Here is a 19029-nt window from a genome sequence, read left to right on the forward strand (position 1 = left end):
GATAAACTGAATGTATAACAAATAGGTGGTAAAATGGCTCAGCTAAACAAGTGCATTTTAACATGATCTGACATAAACTTTACAACTTTTAGAACTGTATGGGAACCATGAGAATGAGAGATCTACCAGTTTCTTCTGTGATAGTTACTTTATCCTGTTCTGTCTCTCTTTTCAGTGGCTTGAAAACAAGTTAATACATTCACATTCTCTTTTTTCCATGACTTTTTGCCCCATTCCCTAATAGATCTTCAAGTTCCATGCATAAAAAAAATCAAACTATTGTGAACCACAAGTGAAACATCAGTTATTATAGTGACATTTTTCCTACTTTGGATATGAGTTAAATAAGAATGTTAGAAACAGCAGCTCTAATGCACCAAAAATAAAAAAAAAAATCAAAATAAAAAATTCAAAAACCAGGAAATGTAGAGAAGTTTTGTAGTATGTTTAAAGAAAAAAGGATATCTTAGTAAGGCAACATGGCCTTCCTTGCTTGTAAATTGGGAGATTTTGCACAGTATGAAATGGCTGAGTGGAGCCTGTAAAGAAGAGGTAAAAATGTTCAATAAGCTTTGATAGGAACATGTCAGGGATAAGATTGTCAATTTTAGTTGGACGTATTCCTGGAGGTTTCATTGCATGGCATAATCTTTCATTCCGGGGACTCCAGGGCAATCATGGAGGCTTGGCAACCCTAGTCTGCGATGACATCACCCACCAGTGAATTTCAGTTGACTGTTAACAGAGGTTGAGTAGGAAAAAGTGGGAATCACTCACTCTGATACATGAAGATGGAACTTATTTGGAGTCAATGGTAATATACATGTGAATGAACTATATTCAGTATTTTTAGTAGACGTTTTAAGCCATTTTATTTAAATAAAAGTAACGTAGTTACATCAGACAAGTATATTCATTTTTGATCTTGAAAGGGACACAAATAGATCATGAGCTGTTAATAGTTTTAATCTGAGCACAAAGTGATCTTCCTCAGAGCTCAGGTTTTATTTCATCACTCTCACTTATTTCACACTGGTCTCAAATTAAATCTTTAATCAGTCACTTCTCTTGAGTTACAGCACGTTCTTTCCAGAATTCCTGATATAAATCAGCTTAGAGGTGTTTCTGGCTTCCTTCAAATGGATGTGTTAGTATGTGCATCATACAATTATATAATGTATTTAATCAAACACAGAAGACCCAACTTAAAACTTTAGGTGTTGAGTGAGTTGTACTCTTATTAACATGAACCAGAATTTACTGCTAGTTGTACACATCACCCTAAAACAAACTTGAAGCAGTAAACCATCTTCATGTATTTAAAATTTCAGGCAGTTAATCGTTGTTTGGCCTGTTGGCCATGATGTTGTTTTTTAGTTAGAAGTTATTTGCCAAACTTTCACAATCAAGATGTGTAATTTAAAATCTAAATATTTTACTGTTAAACTTCTTCTGGTGTATTAGAAAGTTGACCCCCGATAACCTTGGTATTTTGGGGGGAATGGCATGGGGGAGTATGTACACCATCATCTAGGAATCCCACTTCTCCTTCTTTGTGCTCACCACTATTTAACCAGATACTAGTGAAATGGTTATAAGTAGTATTTATTGAACAGCTTATGTGTTTACATGGGAAGACAAAATTTTGTCTGAAACTGTGTATTTACTTAGCCTGACATATTACATTGCTTTGCTTGTGTTATCACCTGATAAAGGTTTGCCTTTATTTATACAATCTCAAGGACAAGTGATAGTGTAGAAGAGATTGGTTCCCTGCATGTGAGACATTCCCATTCTTAAGGTTGGAATGTGGAGTCCTCTGTTGTCTGAGTCTATTAATCAGCATTTGCTTAGTGAATATCAATTGAGCACTCCTGGTCTGTTTTGTGAGAAAATACAGTTGAAAGGCCTTTTTCTTTCCTCCTTAGAGTAGGGAGTGAGGGGGAAAAACGTTAATTTTCTTATCTATTTTGTAGTGCCCAAAACAGGGCTTTTTCACCCTTTAATTTCTGATTATAAATGTGTGTTTTTCAGCTGCTTTATATTACATTTCTTCAACCTTACAAAAACAAAAAGTGTATTTTTCTAAATATTTTCCAAGATTGTTTGCTTCTCTTTACTGGTTACCACTTGTTAATTGTGTACTTTTTTCCCATGATGGTAAACAGTGGGTTTTTTAAAAAAAACTTTGCTTTGCTTATGGCTGGTGTATGGGCTGCTAAAAATCTGCCACTGTCATCTCATATTCCAGGAATGAGTAGGTCAGATACCTGAAATGGAAGGTGTCCATGTTAAATGGGTTCATTGTTTTTTTTGTTTTTCCACAGCACTTACGTTCTGGGTAGCTTTTCCTCTCTGCAACCCAAATTAGAACGATCTGGAACAACATCTGTATATGATACCTCCATCGAGCAAGTGTTTGACAGTATTTGTTTGTTGCATTTTTAGATTTACTTTTATATCTTCTGGTATCATTTTATAATTGGTTAACACTTTTTTGCGAATTTCTAATTTGCTTCATGATTTAACGTAAGTGTACTATGGAAATCAGGTCTCCTTGGCACAAAAATTAGGTTCTTTGTGCTGCAGACTACATTTAAATGCTAAAATCATATATGCAGTTGAGTTGCTTGATTACTAAAGTAGCATACATTATCATGCATTGTTATGTTAATATCTTGTTTTTTACCCATATGTCAAAAAGCTAATTTACACCAGTCAGGGATGTGGCCCGTACATTTTTTCCACTGTAATTTATGCTGGTGCTCTCAGTTTAGAGTTTGAGACACTTAGACTTTTAAAATACTTATTACTATCTAGCACTTGAGGGTGATATATTCTCCTTATTCTCTGGCACTGTCAAGTGGTAGGTGAAATCATAGGATTTGTTGTTGATATGAAAAGCGGATATAGAACGTTCTAATGGACTAGAAAGCAATCAATCTTATTTGATTTATGTAAGATTTATGTCTAGACATCCATAATTAGAATAGGTTGGCTGTTACGTTACTACCAATCAAGTAGTCAAGCAATGTAAGGATGTATTCAGATTAGTCCCACGTGTCCTTCACACGCTGCTGAACTAAACAGTAGTTTTTTTCATTAATGTGATAGATTAGTAGTAAACTCATGTTTATGAGGTTGTATTTATATACAAAACTACAGCGGCTCAGCTGTGCCACTGTAGCACTTTAGCAAAGACTCTGGTATGTTGAAAGGAAACCTTCTCCCGTTGTCACAGTTAATTCACCTCCCTGAGAGGCAATAGTTACGTTGACTGGAAAAGCTTTGCCATCGACATACCGTCTGCATGAGGGCTTAGATCAGTATAACTATGTTGCTCAAGTGTGTGTATTTTTCACACCCCTGAGCGATGTAGTTATACCAGTATAGGTCTGCAGGGTAGACCCGGCCTATGTATCTTTGCATTTAGGATAAGAACAGAAGGTTACAGACTTTAACAGTATGCCTTACAGAAATGTCTGTTATGATGTAATAGCAATGCAGCCATATACTCGCTCTCTCTGAAAACCTCTTGTTTCCTTAAACTTCTGAACCACTTTCCATTATTAGAGTTTCTCTTCTCATCATCATTTAATTTGTAAAAAAACCTTTTACGTGCACTTGCATTGAATAAACTACATTGATCTTTCACAGCTGGCAGGTGATGGTTATTCAGCATTTATTTTGGGACAAGCTTAAAACAAACCACAGGTGTGTTTCTTCTCAGGCCCTGTAAACAAACAAATCTTAGCAGTCGTTTGGTTAATCATTTTAGCTACTTAGGAGAAGGGCAAAATAACAAAAGAAAATAAAATAAAGAGAGGAAAAAATGTAATTGCTACACAAAAAATTAACAACCTCGCCTTCTGTCATAAACAGATAGTTAAGGTGATGCACTCTCTCGTGAAAGTTTCCCAGAATCCACTGGTTAAAAATTGTCCTTAAAATATAAAAAGTCTTGTAGTTTACATTCTTAGTAGTATATGTAAAGGTGCATGTGTTGTATTAATCTGTTTATTCTAAAGTTCTAGGAAGAAATCACCGCCAGTGAGGTTCCCCATTGTCTGCGATTTGGGGGGCGTGTCATAAACAGATAGTTAAGGGTTAATGTCTCTTTTACCTGTAAAGGGTTACAAACAGTGAACCTGGAACACCTGACCAGAGGACCAATCAGGAGACAAGATACTTTAAAATCTCGGTGCAGGGAAGTCTTTGTGTGTTTTCTTTGTCTGTTGTTCTCTCTGGGTTCTGAGAGTAACCAGACGTACCTACAGGCTCTCTAATTTTCTGTTCAAATAGTGAGTACAAGTACAAAGACGGTTTAGTCTTTTTGATTGTTTTCTTTATTTGCAAATGTGTATTTTAATGGAATGATTTTAATGTGTATTTGTGCTGGGGGGAAGGCTCCTCTCTAGTGTCTATAAGCTGAAAGACCCTGTAATATTTACCATCTAAATTACAGAGACAACTTTTACTTTTTTTTCTTTTATTAAAAGTTTTTCTTTTTAAGACCTAATTGATTTTTTCCCCTTGTTGAGGCTCAAGGGAATTGAGTCTGTACTCACCAGGGAATTGGTGGGAGACAGGGAGAAAGAAGGGAGGGGGGAAGGTGGAATCCCGTTGTTTTAGATTCACGGAGCTTGAATCTGTATTACCTCTTGGGGAGGGGGAAAGAGGAGGGGAGAAGGTGCACTCCTCTCTGTTTTAAGATTCAAGGAGTTTGAATCACAGTGATCTTCCAGGGTAACTCAGGGAGGGAAAGCTTGGGAGAGGCAACGGTGGGGGAAAGGGTTTACTTTCCTTGTGTAAGATCCAGGGGGTCTAGGTCTTGAGGTCCTCTGAGAAGGTTTTGGGGGACCAGAGTGTACCAGGCACTGCAAGTCCTGGTTGGTAGCAGCACTACAAGATCTAAGCTGGTAATTAAGCTTAGGGGGATTCATGCTGGTACCCCATCTTTTGGATGCTAAGGTTCAGAGAGGGATTTATACCATGACACTTTCATCATTCATTCAAACAGACCATTCATACAAAGGAATTCTCCGTCTGTTTGGAAAACAAACAAATAACTAGACAGTGAATGAATTTGAAACACCAGAAATTAGTTATCTAGATGCCAAACCCGTCTCTTAAGACATAAAGAGCTTGATGGCACATTAAGCATGGAATTTGTTTTTCTCCCTTGTTCAGGGAAAACAAAGTCTTCACTCATCCTGTTCTCAGATGTTATGCACCTTTATTAGATGCTACCCTGCTCCTTTCATGTTAGAAATATTTGTTGGCGCCATATTTAAATTGTAGAATATATTTCTGCTGTTACCATTATTCTTTCTTATGATGCCAGTTTTCTTCAATAAAGAGGAGGAACCTTCAATAAATGAAGGGTCTTCAAAGGACACTGAACTCTCCCCAAGGCAACAGAGAGAACAATAAATGTAGAAGTATTTAAAAACAAATTGGGTACGTAACAGGGTGGAATATAATGGGATGCTCGTGAGGCCATCTCATAGTTAAATAACTCACTTGGAAATTTTACTTCTAAATGTTTTGGTACATAATAGCTCTGCAGTACCATGTTATACACTAGAAGAAAATGTTTTTGTAAATGTCCACTTATTATTTAAGTACAATGTATTTAGATAGAGCTGGTAGAAACCTTTATTCTTCATGTTACTTAATACTTTCCACTATAAAAGATTATTATGACCTTTATTGAGAAGCACTAACTGTTCTGCTGTTTGCAGCAAACCTTTAAAATTGCAAGGTCAGAGCCTTGAGGCTAGAGATGTGCTTTTTGCTTGGCCCATGAAATTTGTTTCGGTTTGGATGAAATGTAAATTGTTAAACTGCAATTTCCCGTCTCTCACTTGTGTTCCTCAGGAAATTCCTGGCATGAGAACATAATTCCATATTCAGTGCAGGGTTTGGATTATGTTCAGTAAATAAAGTAGAGGCCATATATTGAATGATGAAGATGAAAAGAAATATTGAAAACGCCCACCTTCTCTGAGCAGGAGAGTCAGCAGTCCTGGGGAAAAACAGTGCATAATCATGTGATTAAAGGCTATATCATTATGCATATGTGGCTCAAATTAAGATTACTTGGACACCCTAAATTCCAATATTCTCTTATCTTTTGAGTGCTTTCCTTTTTAACCTAAATAGCCTCCTTTTAACATAGGGTGGTTTTGTGGGGTTTGTTGTTGGTTTTGGGGTTTTTTTTGAGGGGGCGGTTGGTATTTAATTAATAATGATGAGGGAGAGACTATATCTGGTTTGGTTTTTTTTTAAACTATATCCATGTGCTTATCTTCATCAGGGCATATTAAAAAAACAAAACAACTGATGACCCAAAAGTGATGTGATAATCCGAAATGAGACAAGTTTTAAAAGATGTAAAAGAAGCCAAAATGTTAATGGGAAACCATGTCAAATGATGAAATTATGTTAGTGTGTCTATTACAATTGCAAACATGTTTGTTTTGGATGGCTCACCTTACCAAACCATATTTGCAGGATTTATGGAGATCATGCTTCTTCTAGTATGCAAATTTATGTCAAGGTTTCTTAAGAGGGATTCACTGAAGCCAAATAATGCATATAAGTTTCCAGTGCTATGCTACCACTGTTAGTCACTGTAACTCTAACCAAAGTGGTCAGGTTTCTTAGTAGCTTTGTATAAAACTTCAGAAAATTGAGCAAAGAGAACTCTCATCAGCATAATAGGAGAGAAAAAATTGACTTCCCTCAGTTTCTTTAAGACAGCAATACTTATACTGTACTATGCATTGAGTCTAGAGCTGGCTGAAAAATGGAAATCCCTTCCTGGAAAAAAAATCTATTGGGGATAGAGAAAGATGGCATCTCAAAGTCATCTTCTCTGTCTTAGAGCCTGAAGTTTAGCAGAATGGAGGGTCTCCACTGAGAGAGAACATTCTGTCTAACTCCCTGCTTTTTCCTTCTTCCTTTTTCTCTATGAATCTGTGATTGTGTCAGGCTTTATCAGCTGAACCTGTCTCCACACCAAGCACTACAAGCCATTTTGGTGTTCCACTAACTTTCAGCTCAGTAGAATCAGTTTAAGCACACTCTGTTCTGCAGGCAGCCTGGCCATGCCTGATAGTTGAGATGGCTGCTTCAGCAAGATATTGCTTGACATTGGAAGGAAAAGACAGCAGCATTAGACAGGGATTGCTAAATGGTGTCATCCTGGGCTTGCTGTGTGTCCACTGTGCTACTGATCTTCTACAATGGCTAATTCTTCAAGCTTCCCCACAGCACTGGTGGCAACCTCACACATCTTTTTCATGTCAAGATGTCAGAGTCTTCAGTTTCACTCAAAGACCTACGTCTCAACTCTTTGAGGCTTCCAGCAGTATTCAGTGTCCTATGAATATGTTGTAGGAACAGAGCCTGACGTTTTAGCCATGAATCTCTAGATTCACGAGACTCATCCATAGCCAGACTAAGATTGGCTTATCTGGCTGGGGTCTGTATGATATTATAAACACCGTTATCCCCCTCTGCAGCTACCATGGAATGAGGAATGGTTCCTTGTCACTACTGAAGTAGCCTTCCTGCTTGTGAATCTCTACACCCAGGATGATGAAGTTGGGTGCTTTGTCAGTCACAGTGCTGCATTTTTCCATGATAAAGTACTTATCAGGACTTTGCTACAATTCAGCCTGAACATATGGTTATCCCTCCACCTCAATCAGATTAATTTCCATCTTTTTGCTATTTTACAGTGGTTTGGCACTATTATTTGAATTTCAGAAGGGCATTTGGATGGCAATTACAGAATGCTATTAATATCTGAGAGAGACTTTTCTGTATCCCATCCTCTTAATTGGATCCAGGGCAGTGTCATGGATGGAGACAATCTGCAGAGTTGTGACATGACCCTTAATTCCATTACCAAGTTCTATATGACTGATATGCATATATTCGCAAATAGTGCATTGTTGAAGACCTCTATGCTGCCATTTGTAGTTTACCTTTCCTTTCTTCTTCATTTTTTTTCTCTTTGTTCTCATTTTTCCTTTGTCTTCTACTGTTACTACTAACTAATTCTCAATAGCTCGCATTGGTGAATGGGGTAATGTATTAAAGTGCATCTTTTTTTTTAACCTGTAAATTAACTTTCAAATAGAATACATAATCCTGCAGAGTGGAGGATCCAACTCTTAATAGTAATGTGAGTGGTCAATGATGACATTGCAGTTGATATCCTAAGAGTCTGGGGTCATTTTCTTGATTGTACTTTTATCTCCTACCTTGCTGGTGGTAGTGCAAAAGAGCTGTCTCTAACATTACTACATGACCTGACAGAAATTATTCCAGATTGGTGGATATTTTTATGCTGTGAGAAGATGAGTTTAGTGGTAACATACAAAATTATTCCCTTACAAGCAGGTGTATAAAATGCAGTTTTAAATTCCTTTCCCTAATTAACTTAAATGCAGCTTAACAGTTTCCCCTATTAGATCGTGTATTTTGTAGGATACTGAATTTTTAAAGGGGGGAAAAAACCTTAATCCTTTATTCACTTGTGAAATGTTAGGTTATTGTTTTCTTCTTATATTTATAGCTCAACCAAAATAACTACAGAAAAAATAGTTTTTGTTTAAATATTACTCTGCTATTAAATATCTTATAGTTTTCTTTCACCTAAAGCCAAGAGAGCCTTTGTCACAATACAGGACACATTTTTCTGAAAGTCAAGCCTTCTTTTAGGCCATTTTTTAATGTTTCATTTATTTCTCATGTAGAAAGTTAATTAGTGTAGGATGTGTACTGTACATTGAGTGCAGTGAAGTAGTTTATCACTACTTTTTTTTCCTCCTCAGAGATCAATGAATTAGATCTGTTAGTAGATGGAAGGGCTGAAAAGTTTAACAATTTTAGATATAAGTTTAATGGGTTTTGTTTCCTTGTGATTAATAATAAGTTTAGTCAAATTCACTTAAAATAGAAGTTGTCATCATTTTCTATTTGTTGCATTTTTATTACAAAACATATAGTAGAACACAGTAACTTCCAAAATATTTGAAGTTCCAAGTAAGCATGTAAAGCAAGCCAGCAAAAAAAATCTAAAAAACCTAATGGTTCATGTTGCAATATTCTGATCAAACGAATTATTTGGATAAACAACTGAAAAATGAGGCCAAAGTGTTCTCTCTGCTTGTTCTTGCTGAGGACTGCATGCTACGGGTTTTGCTGTCATCTTTCATTTCTTGGAGGATGGTACTGAAACAGGGCTGCTATGGTTAAAGGTGCTGACAGATGCCTGATATTCACCAAGCTATCATCTTAGGAGATGTTTGTTGTACACAAGTCTCTCTGCAAGGAGAAAATAATTGTTCAGAAGATGGCTTATTGTCAGTAGCAGCTAAAAATGACACCGAGTTATCCCCAGATTACATCTGTTTGAGCAATGCCAATTGCAAAAATAATTATTAGTTCTTCTGTCTTGAAATCCATAGCAAAGAAAGCAGTATGTAATTGTTTGGTAGCAAGTTTTCATGCAAATGAATGAACTTGATCACAGTAGCTACATAAAAAGTTGAAATAACAGTGGTGTTATTTTTCGCTCATCCCAGCTACATGCATATCCTTTACAATTGCTTGTTCTATACCTGATTGACTTTTGAACATGTAAGGTTACCACAAACAGTTCCTAATTTTTGTATGAGCCTTTTGGCACTAACATCATTAGGTCAACACATCTGTGAGATGAGTAATTGCTTCATGAACATGTGGATTGACAGCAATACTTTTTTTCTGTTTGGCTGCTTGCTTTTCCTTAGTATTCTAAACACAAGGATGCAAAATGTTCCATAGACTCTTGTAACATTTACAACTTTCACCCTTCTTTCATAACCATAATGGCCAGGGGCATATTAAGTGTGATTAATGACCTTGTATGGTTATTCAGTGCTGACAAGGTGCAGTGCTGTTTCATGGAAGATGCTTCCTAATGAGTGTATCTATGTCACCACATTGTAGACTTCCATAGCTGGGGGAGGGAAGACTTTCAGCCTGAGTAATCTACATGTTACTGTTAAAATGAAAAGAGCATTTTACTTTAAAATTAAGCTGAAATTATTAGTCTGCCAGGACTATTCTGATATTTTTATGGCACCACTAATCCTTCTCAGATGCTTGCAGACAGAATCTATCCTTAATCAAAGTGTGGCTTCAGATCTGAAAGGTCTACTACTAGCATGATCATCTCACTGAGACAACTACAAGAGAAATGCAGAGAACAAAAAAGCCCCTCTACATAGCCTTCATTGATCTCAGAAGGGCTTTTGACTTTGTCAATAGAAGTGAACTATTCGAGCTTCTAGAAAAGACTGGATGCCCCCCAGGCTCTTAAGCGTGATTCGATCCTTCCAGGAAAACTTGTATGGCACAGTCCAATACAACGGCTCAATGTCTGAGGCTTTCCGGATTCGTAGCAGAGTTAAGCAAGGTTGTATTCTTGCCCCAGATGTGTTTGGGATCATCTTCTCCCTGCTACTGAAACAAGCTTTTGGTTCCTTAACTGAGGAAATCTACTTGCACGAAGGAGCTGATGGAAAGCTGTTCAGTCTTTCAAGACTCAGGAGGCCCTTATCCAACACCGCCTCTTTGCTGATGATGCAGCTTTGACAACCCAGAAAGAAGCTCATCTTCAAAGCCTATTGGACAGAAAAACTGTCCTAAAAAATAAGCCTAAAAGAGCTAACATAATGTTCCCAGGAGTTTGAAAAAGCACCCTCCATCAAGATGAACAGCTATAAACTAGAAGCAGTGAATGAGTTCACACACCTGGAGTCCACTATCACAGTCAGCCTTTCACTTGAAACAGAACTCGGCATCCGCATTGGAAAAGCCACCACAACAATGTCTAGACTGAACAAGAGGGTATGGCAAAACAACAGACTGACTGATACACATAGATTTTGTGTGTTCTTGAATGTGTTATCAGCACACTTTTGTATGGGAGGGAGATATGGACCTTATACTCTCATCAGGAAAAGAGGCTCAAGAGCTTTTATATGTGCTGCCTTCGTTGAATTTTTGGAGTTTTTTGGAGGGACAGAGTCACCAGCACCGAGGTGCTCAAACGAGCCAGTATACAAACATGCCTCAAACAGAGACGCCTCCACTGGCTTGGGCATGTGTGCCAAATGAATGATGGGCGCAACTCAAAGGACCCCCTTTACGGTAAATTGGCATCTGGAAAAAGACGCAAAAGTTGCCCAAAATTGTGTTTCAAGAATGTGTGCAAACAAGACCTCAAAGAAATGGACATGGATGTGGACAAATGGGAAGCTCACACTCAAGACCTCGGCCTTTGGAAACAAGCTTAACAAAGGTCTCCGGAGTTAAAAGATGTAGCAGTCCCATTCAGCAGAGGAGAAAAAAGCTTGCAGAAAGCAAAGCCCAAAAGATCAAAATATCACCTTTTAAATGTGACATGCGGCAGAGATTGTCTCTCTCGATTGGGTCTCTTCAGCCATGTTCGCGGCTGCCATAAAACCAACTGAGTAAATTCTTTACCTTTCAGGGGTGCATACCCATGGTCTCTCAAAACTGAAGGATGCCTACTACTCTCTGATCATGCATGTGGAATGGTTACTATGAGTCATATTATAGTGAACTTTGTATTTTGCAATAGTCCACTTGGAGATGAATGGTGGTGGCAGAGCTGTTCTTTAGATCTAATTTTTGCATTGTAAATACATCCACAGCTGCTACTATAAGTTAATGCTCATGAAGGGTATTAAACCACTGCTAGAAACTAGGTCTAATATAAATGAATATTCTCTGCAAAAACCGCTAATCCTTTCACCTTGAATTATCAAGAGCTGTGTTATCAATAAAGTGGAGTGCTCCAGTTTTGCTGCAACACTTTAGTTGTACAAACTCTGAGACCGCCCAGCTCTCCAGTTTCTCCTCCCTCCAACTTCTGCAGTTTCTCCTGTAACCCATCTCTGCCTTCTTCCTTTTCAAGGTGCTGCAACTCTTTCCTCAAAACTATCCTACTGCTCTAGCTGTAACAATCCAAGCCCTCCTCATTCCTGCTACTAATTTGATTTCCTCCCAGTACTAAAAATGAAGAAAACATCAGTGGTGATGAGGTCATTTCTCATATATCAAGGCTGGATGTCTTTCTGAAAGATATGCGTCAGGCAAACACAAGTTATTTAGCTCAATACAGGGTAACTGGGTGAAATATAATTGCCTGTAGTATATAAGAGATCAGACTAGATAATATGATCTCTTCAGGCTTTAAATGCTAAGAATAGGAATTGGAAGATGCAGGATTGTTCCTGGCTCTACGACTGATTTACTGAGTGACTTTGGTCAAATCTACATTTCAGTTCCCCATCGATAAGGCCCTTTCTTATTGGTGTTTACCAATTGTCCCAAAAAAATTCCTATGTTTTAAAAAAAGCCAGTATTCGTGTTTTTACCAGTTTTCTCCGAATGTTGACTTTTTTGGGACCCCGGAATTTTCACCATAGCAGTGGATGGGGCCACGCTGAAGGACCAGAGGGGTTAGCAGGAGCTCTTTCCAGCAAGTGGGCCTGTACTCATGGGGTGCAGCTTTCTACTCCCTTCCTGACCCTGTTCCTTCAGTACTGCCCTGTCTGTGGGGGAGCAAGATGGGCAGGGAGCCAGGTCACAGCAGCCAAGACTGCCTGACCACTCCAGGGAGTGGCGCTCCTCGCAAAAGGAGAACACTGTGTTAAAACCAGCATTTCGATGTGGGAGCAGACAGGGCTGAGCTGAAGGTCCAGAGTCTGGCGAGAGCTCCAGTTTCAGTTGTGGGACCAGACTCCCTGGCCGCCTTGCTCTCCACTGTATGGTTGCAGCAGGGCCAGCTTTAGGAACTGCGGGGCCCGATTTCAATACCTGGTGGCGGTCCGGGTCTTTGGCAGCACTTCAGCAGTGGGTCCTTCACTCACTCCGGGTCTTCCGTGGCACTGAAGGACCTACCACCGATGACCTGGAGCGAGTGAAGGACCCGCTACCAAAGACCTGGACCGCCGCTAGGTGAGTAAAAATTAAAAAGTTAGGTGCTCTTCTTTAGGGTGCTGGACCCTCTTAGGCGCGGAACCCGATTTGGGGTAACCGGCCTAAAGCGGGCCCTGGGTTGCAGTAACCACCAACCAGCCGTTACCCTCCTTTGCACTTTTGCAAGCAGTAGCAGAAGTGTCTCTGCACCCTAGCAGTCTTGACCCATTGCCAGACAGAGCCCCCTTCTGATCCTGGCCCTTCAGCATAGCCCCAAAGCGCAGAGGCCTGTCCACTTCCCCTTCCAGAGCACAGCAGGGGAAGCAGATAGGGCCATGTGGAAGTCAGCAGGGGGCTTCGGTCGGGAAGGTGCCAATACTCCTGGGGCGCAGCCTTCTATACCCCTCCTGACCCTTTAGCGCATGTCTGGTTCCTCTCTGCGGGAGGGGAGCAAGATGGACAGGAAGCTGGATCCTGGCAGCTGAGACTGCCCAACTGTTGCAGGGAGCAGAAAGCTTTCTCAGCTACCACCTGTTTAATACCTCCTCCTCCCCGGTCCATGAGTTCTGGGCACCCCTCTCTCCTCATCCCCTATGAATAGTGGGCAACATTCCCCCCGTCTGCCTCCCTTTTGTTTTTAATTCTTACCAATTTTCTCCCATTAAAGTTTTTTTTATTATAAAATGATAAATTCCAAGGAAATTAAAACAAACAGAACTACGAAAAAAAGGCCTTACCTATCTGTATGTCCTGAATTCACAATGTTATTATGAAGAGAAATCCATTGTTTGTAAGTGCTTAGATGATAATGATTAGTGTAATATAAAAGCTTTTAAACAATTATTTCTCTCCATCATGTTCATATTCAATGCAATAGGGTTCACTGATTTTTCTGCCACTGCTGTGCTAGCTAGAGGCAGGAAAATCAGCCCAGTTACAGTGTATGGAACATAAAAGAGAGAAATAATTTTGTATAAATTAAATATATGGAGGCAGCATTTTAGTCAACTACTGGATGGTGAACCAGTGATCAACACCCCAATTTAGCGGAAGGAGAAGATCTGGATATGGAATTAGGACCTATCACTAGAGTGGAAGTGGAGAGGGCAGTCAATTGGTTAAAAAGTGGAAAGGCACTGGGTCTGGACAACATCCCAATGGAAGTCCTTAATGCAAACTCGAACACTTTAGACATTTTGTTAGGCCTCTTACAGTGATATGGGAAGAAGGAAAAGTATAAACAAGTGGAAAAGTGGTCATATGTTGAGACTGCCAAAGAAAGAGAGACGTAAGTCAGTGCAAAAGCTGGAGGGGGCATTCAATCGCTGTTTGTCTCAAGTGAAATAATTACACGTTACGCTAGACCAGTGTTTCTCAAACTTCATTGCATTGCGGCCCCCTTCTGACAACAAAAAATACTAAAAGACCCCAAAAGGGTACTGCAGCCCTCTCCCTCTCCCTCCCCCCCCCCCCGTGCTGGGGGGTGCCAAAGCTTGAGGGCTTCAGCCCTGGGTGGTGGGGCTTGGACTTCGGCTTCAGACCTGGCTGGCAACCCCATTAAAATTGGGTTGCAACCCACTCTGGGGTCCCGACCCATAGTTTGAGAACCGCTGCCCTAGACAAACTAAAGAAAACAGTAAATTTAAGGCTACGATATGAACAAGCAGGGTTCTGACAGGAGAAGTCATGCATAGATCACATAGCAATAGAATAGCAATCATCATCATAGAACTGTTAATTATATGGCTGTCACCGCTTTGCATGAGTTTCATAGATTTCCAAAAAGTCTTTGATACAGTGGATAGAACAGTCTTATGGAGTCTGCTGTGCCACTTACGAATGCCTCAGAAATTTGTGAATATTATTCAGAGCTTGTATGAAAATATGACATGCCAAGTAATCAGGGCTGGCTCCAGGCACCAGTCCAGCAAGCAGGTGCTTGGGGCAGCCAAGAGGAAGGGGCGGCATGTCCAGGTTTTCGGCGGCAATTCGATGGTGGGTCCCACTCAGAGGGAAGGACCGGCTGCTGAATTGCCACCGAAGAAGAAAATGGCGCGATGGAGCAGCCGCCAATCCTGTTGGGTGTTTGTTGTTGTTTTTTTGCCACTTGGGGCAGCAAAAACCCTGAAGCTGGAACTGCATTTAATACATAACAGTGAACTGACTCAGAGCTGGTTTACACTGGGAACTTATGTCAACATAGCTAAGTTCTCAGCAGTGTAAAAAATCCGCACTTGAGGGACCCCTGGCTCTGTCACTTGACAATATTGCATAACATTTGTTGATTAGTACTTACTCACAGGGTCAGAATGTCAGGTTTTCATTTTGGGTGTCAGATTTAGGAAAATAATCTTGACCCTCTTCTCATATAAAATAAGAAGTTAGAATTCCAGACTACGGTGCTTCAGATTGTAGGAAGTTGGAATGCTGTCAAGGCTGCTGAGATGTTACAGCTTCTCAGTGCTTTTGTTTTTGGAGCTTTGGTGTTATCAGCACTATCAGAGAGTGCAGCCTGCTAATTTAGCAGACTTCAATGTTACTCATAGAGAAAGACCACAGGCATGATTTGGTGACAAAGGCATTTGGCCAGGTTTGTTCCCTTCAAAGCACAGTCCTATTGACTTGGACAAGTTGCACAAGTACATTACCATATGAGTGCTCTGTGGCAGGGAGCGACTCAGCAGTGGGAGTCTTTGCTATCCCCTCGACCACCCAAAGGGTTACAGCAAGGCACCCTGACATTTATAGACTTAAACAAATAACTGGGATTAAACAATTTACATGTTTCATGACATTTGTTTACCTCCTCTTGTTACTTTCCTATTCATTGTTCTTTTAAACCATTTGATCTTGTTCTAGATTGGGGTGTATTTGCACTAGCCTTCTAAAATGTGTTTATGTAAATAGCTAATGCCTAGCAACAACTTTGCCAAGTTCATGTACCAGAACAGTGAACTTCTAAGCATTTACTTTAATACATGGCCTGACTTTGATTCACAGCCTTTGGTTCAGGCCTCATCGTAATGATTTTTCATGTTCAGGAAAGAAGTATTTCAGGAAAGAAGAGCAAAATGGCTAGTTTATGTAGGAATAAAGTGTTGTAGTTTGAGAAATAATCTGTGTTTTACACTCAATTGTATAACAGTGTTGTAGAATAATTACCCTTTGGTGCCCATTATGCTTATGGTTTTTTTTTTGTTGGACAAGTTTTGTTCATTGCATTATTCCAGTGTTACTAATGTTCTTTCTTTTATAAAACATTTTGTCTTAATTTTAAAAGCTAGCATTAGTATCATTTAGAGAGTTAGTCTTTATATTACAATGTAACAACCACTATCAAAGTGAAACATATTGATTTGTAATTACTGTGAATCCAAAGTATTTTGGAGTCCAAGATCTTAACATTTTCCTGCAAAACTTTCTAGTCTGTCTAAAGAACTAGGGAACTACTGTGTTATATATGTTAGTCAAACCTTCTAAAAGTACATTTTATTTAAACATGTACAGCACTTAAGAAAGAGTCTTGAGGTTTTATAGCCATGCATTTGCTGTACTTACGTCTGATTAACTTTAATATGTCTATATATGTTTAAACATATGTAGGTAAGTGTTCCTAACACAATATACTGGATAGTGGGCTAAATTTAACTCCTTTCCATGGGTTATCTTTATTGCTAAGTTAAATAATACAACATAAACCTCATCCCAAACTTTTTTCTGAGCTTGGCTGTTCTGATGAGTTTCATTTTCTGCCAAACTCCTGTCCCTGCTCCTGTTTCCCTCTGAGCTGGGGGTGGGAGGAAGACAAATTGTTTCATGCTCCTGGTATAGTAGGATCCATCTGATCTGATCTCAGGCTGTTATGGGTAGTGACTGCATTAATCTAGAGCACGGGTAGGCAACCTATGGCACGGGTGCCAAAGGCGGCAAACGAGCTGATTTTCAGTGGCACTCACAGTGCCTGGGTCCTGGCCGCTGGTCCGGGGGGGCTCTGCATTTTATTTTAATTTTAAATGAAGCTTCTTAAACATTTTAAAAACCTTATTTACTTTACATACAACAATAGTTTAGCTATATATTATAGACTTGTAGAAAGAGACCTTCTAAGAACGTTAAAATGTATTACCGGCACGCGAAACCTTAAATCAGAGTGATTGAAAGAAGGCTCGGCACACCACTTCTAAAAGGTTGCCAACCTCTGATCTAGAGAGTGCTAGTACTTGATATCAGTATGTGAGCAGAAGAGCTTTGCTTTTCCATGCACGATCTCAGAATACGACACCCTGTTACAATATACTTTATTAGGCAGATTATAGCTATGTAAGAATACTGTAGGACAAACAGGTAACATAAGTGTTGTTGCAATATTGCCTTATAAACTGAGTATACTAACATTGTGCAAAAGGTGTAAAGATGTGACTAGTCCCCTAGTGATTCAGTCCCTAACAAAAGTGTGTTCTCCCTTTTAGATAGTTTCAAACAGCTCAAGTCTGATATTGTTTGCTTGCTAACACATCAAGCCAAAAGAGATGTACACTGCCAAAATTTGATTGCAAAATACATTTTGGATAATGTTTGACTTCTGCATGGGCTCCACCTAAACCAAAATGGAACTACATTGCTGACACTTAAAATTAAAAAGGTCGTTGAGTAGTTTTTAAACTAAGGGATGGGGGAAAGCCGACAAGCACAGAGAAGCACATGGTTCGGACAGAGACATCCCTTAGAGAAGGATCTATTAATGGAGAGTCTCTGTGCCCTAGTAAGGAGGAAAAGATGGAAGATGATAGAATACAGATAGGATCTGATGAGAAACAAGTCAAATGAAAAAAAGTCCCATTCAATTACATCATGTAATGGCAGACAGCTGAAAATTGACACATTTTTAAAGTGATTGTATACCAATGCTAGAAGTCTAAATAATAAGATGGGTGAACTAGAGTGCCTCGTGTTAAATGAGGATATTGATATAATAGGCAACACTTGGTGGAGGATAATCAATGGAACACAGTAATACCAGGGTACAAAATATGTTGGTAGGACAAAACAGATCATATTGGTGGGGGAGTGGAACTATATGTGGAAGAAAGCATAGAATCAAATTAAGTAAAAATCTTAAATGAACCAAACTGCACCATAAAATCTCTATGGATAGTAACTCCATGTTCTAATAATAATAAAATATAGCAGTAGGGATATATTGCCGACCACCTAACCAGGATGGTGATAGTGACTGTGAAATGCTCAGGGAGATTAGAGAGGCTATCAAAATAAAAAACTTAATAATAATAATAATAATAATGGGAGATTTCAAATGTCTCCATCTTGACTGCGTACATGTCACTTCAGAACGGGAAGCAGAGATAAAGTTTCTTGACACCTTAAATGACTGCTTCTTGGAGCAGCTAGTCCTGGAACCCACAAGAGGAGAGGCAATTCTTGATTTAGTCCTAAATGGAGCACAGAATCTAGTCAAAGAGGTTACTATTGCTGGACCACTTGGTAATAGTGACCATAATGTAATTAAATTTAACATCCCTGTGGTGGGGAAAAACCACAGCAGCCCAGCACTGTAGCATTTAATTTCAGAAAGGAGGATTACAGAAAAATGAAGGAAGTTAGTTAAACAGAAACTAAAAGTTACAGCGCAAAAAGTGAAATCCCTGCAAGCTGCATGGAAATTTTTTAAAGACACCATAATATAGACTCAACATGAATGTATACCCCAAATTAAAAAACAGAGAACCAAAAAAGTGCCACTGCAACAAAGTAAAAGAAGCAGTGAGAGGCAAAAAGACATCCTTTAAAATGTAGAAGTTAAATCCTAGTGAGGAAAATAGAAATGATCAGAAACTCTGGCAAATGAAGTGTAAAAAATATAATTAGGAAGGCCAAAAAAGAATTTGAACAGCTAGCCAAAGTCTCAAAAGAGTAATAGCATACAAATAGGATAATCATATTCAGTAAATCATAACCTTTCCAATGACACTTCACATAACTTATCTTGCATAAAATACA

The 19029-nt window shown here is 39.2% G+C and overlaps 1 protein-coding gene across 6 annotated transcripts in view; it reads left to right on the top strand.

The window, feature by feature from the left end:
* PHKB (phosphorylase kinase regulatory subunit beta) overlaps positions 1 to 19029 on the top strand; it is a 207471-nt gene that overhangs the window by 57919 nt on the left and 130523 nt on the right. The gene's annotated exons all lie outside the window — the stretch shown is intronic.

Source organism: Gopherus flavomarginatus, chromosome 14, assembly GCF_025201925.1.
Source record: "Gopherus flavomarginatus isolate rGopFla2 chromosome 14, rGopFla2.mat.asm, whole genome shotgun sequence".
Classification (NCBI taxonomy): Eukaryota; Metazoa; Chordata; order Testudines; family Testudinidae; genus Gopherus; species Gopherus flavomarginatus.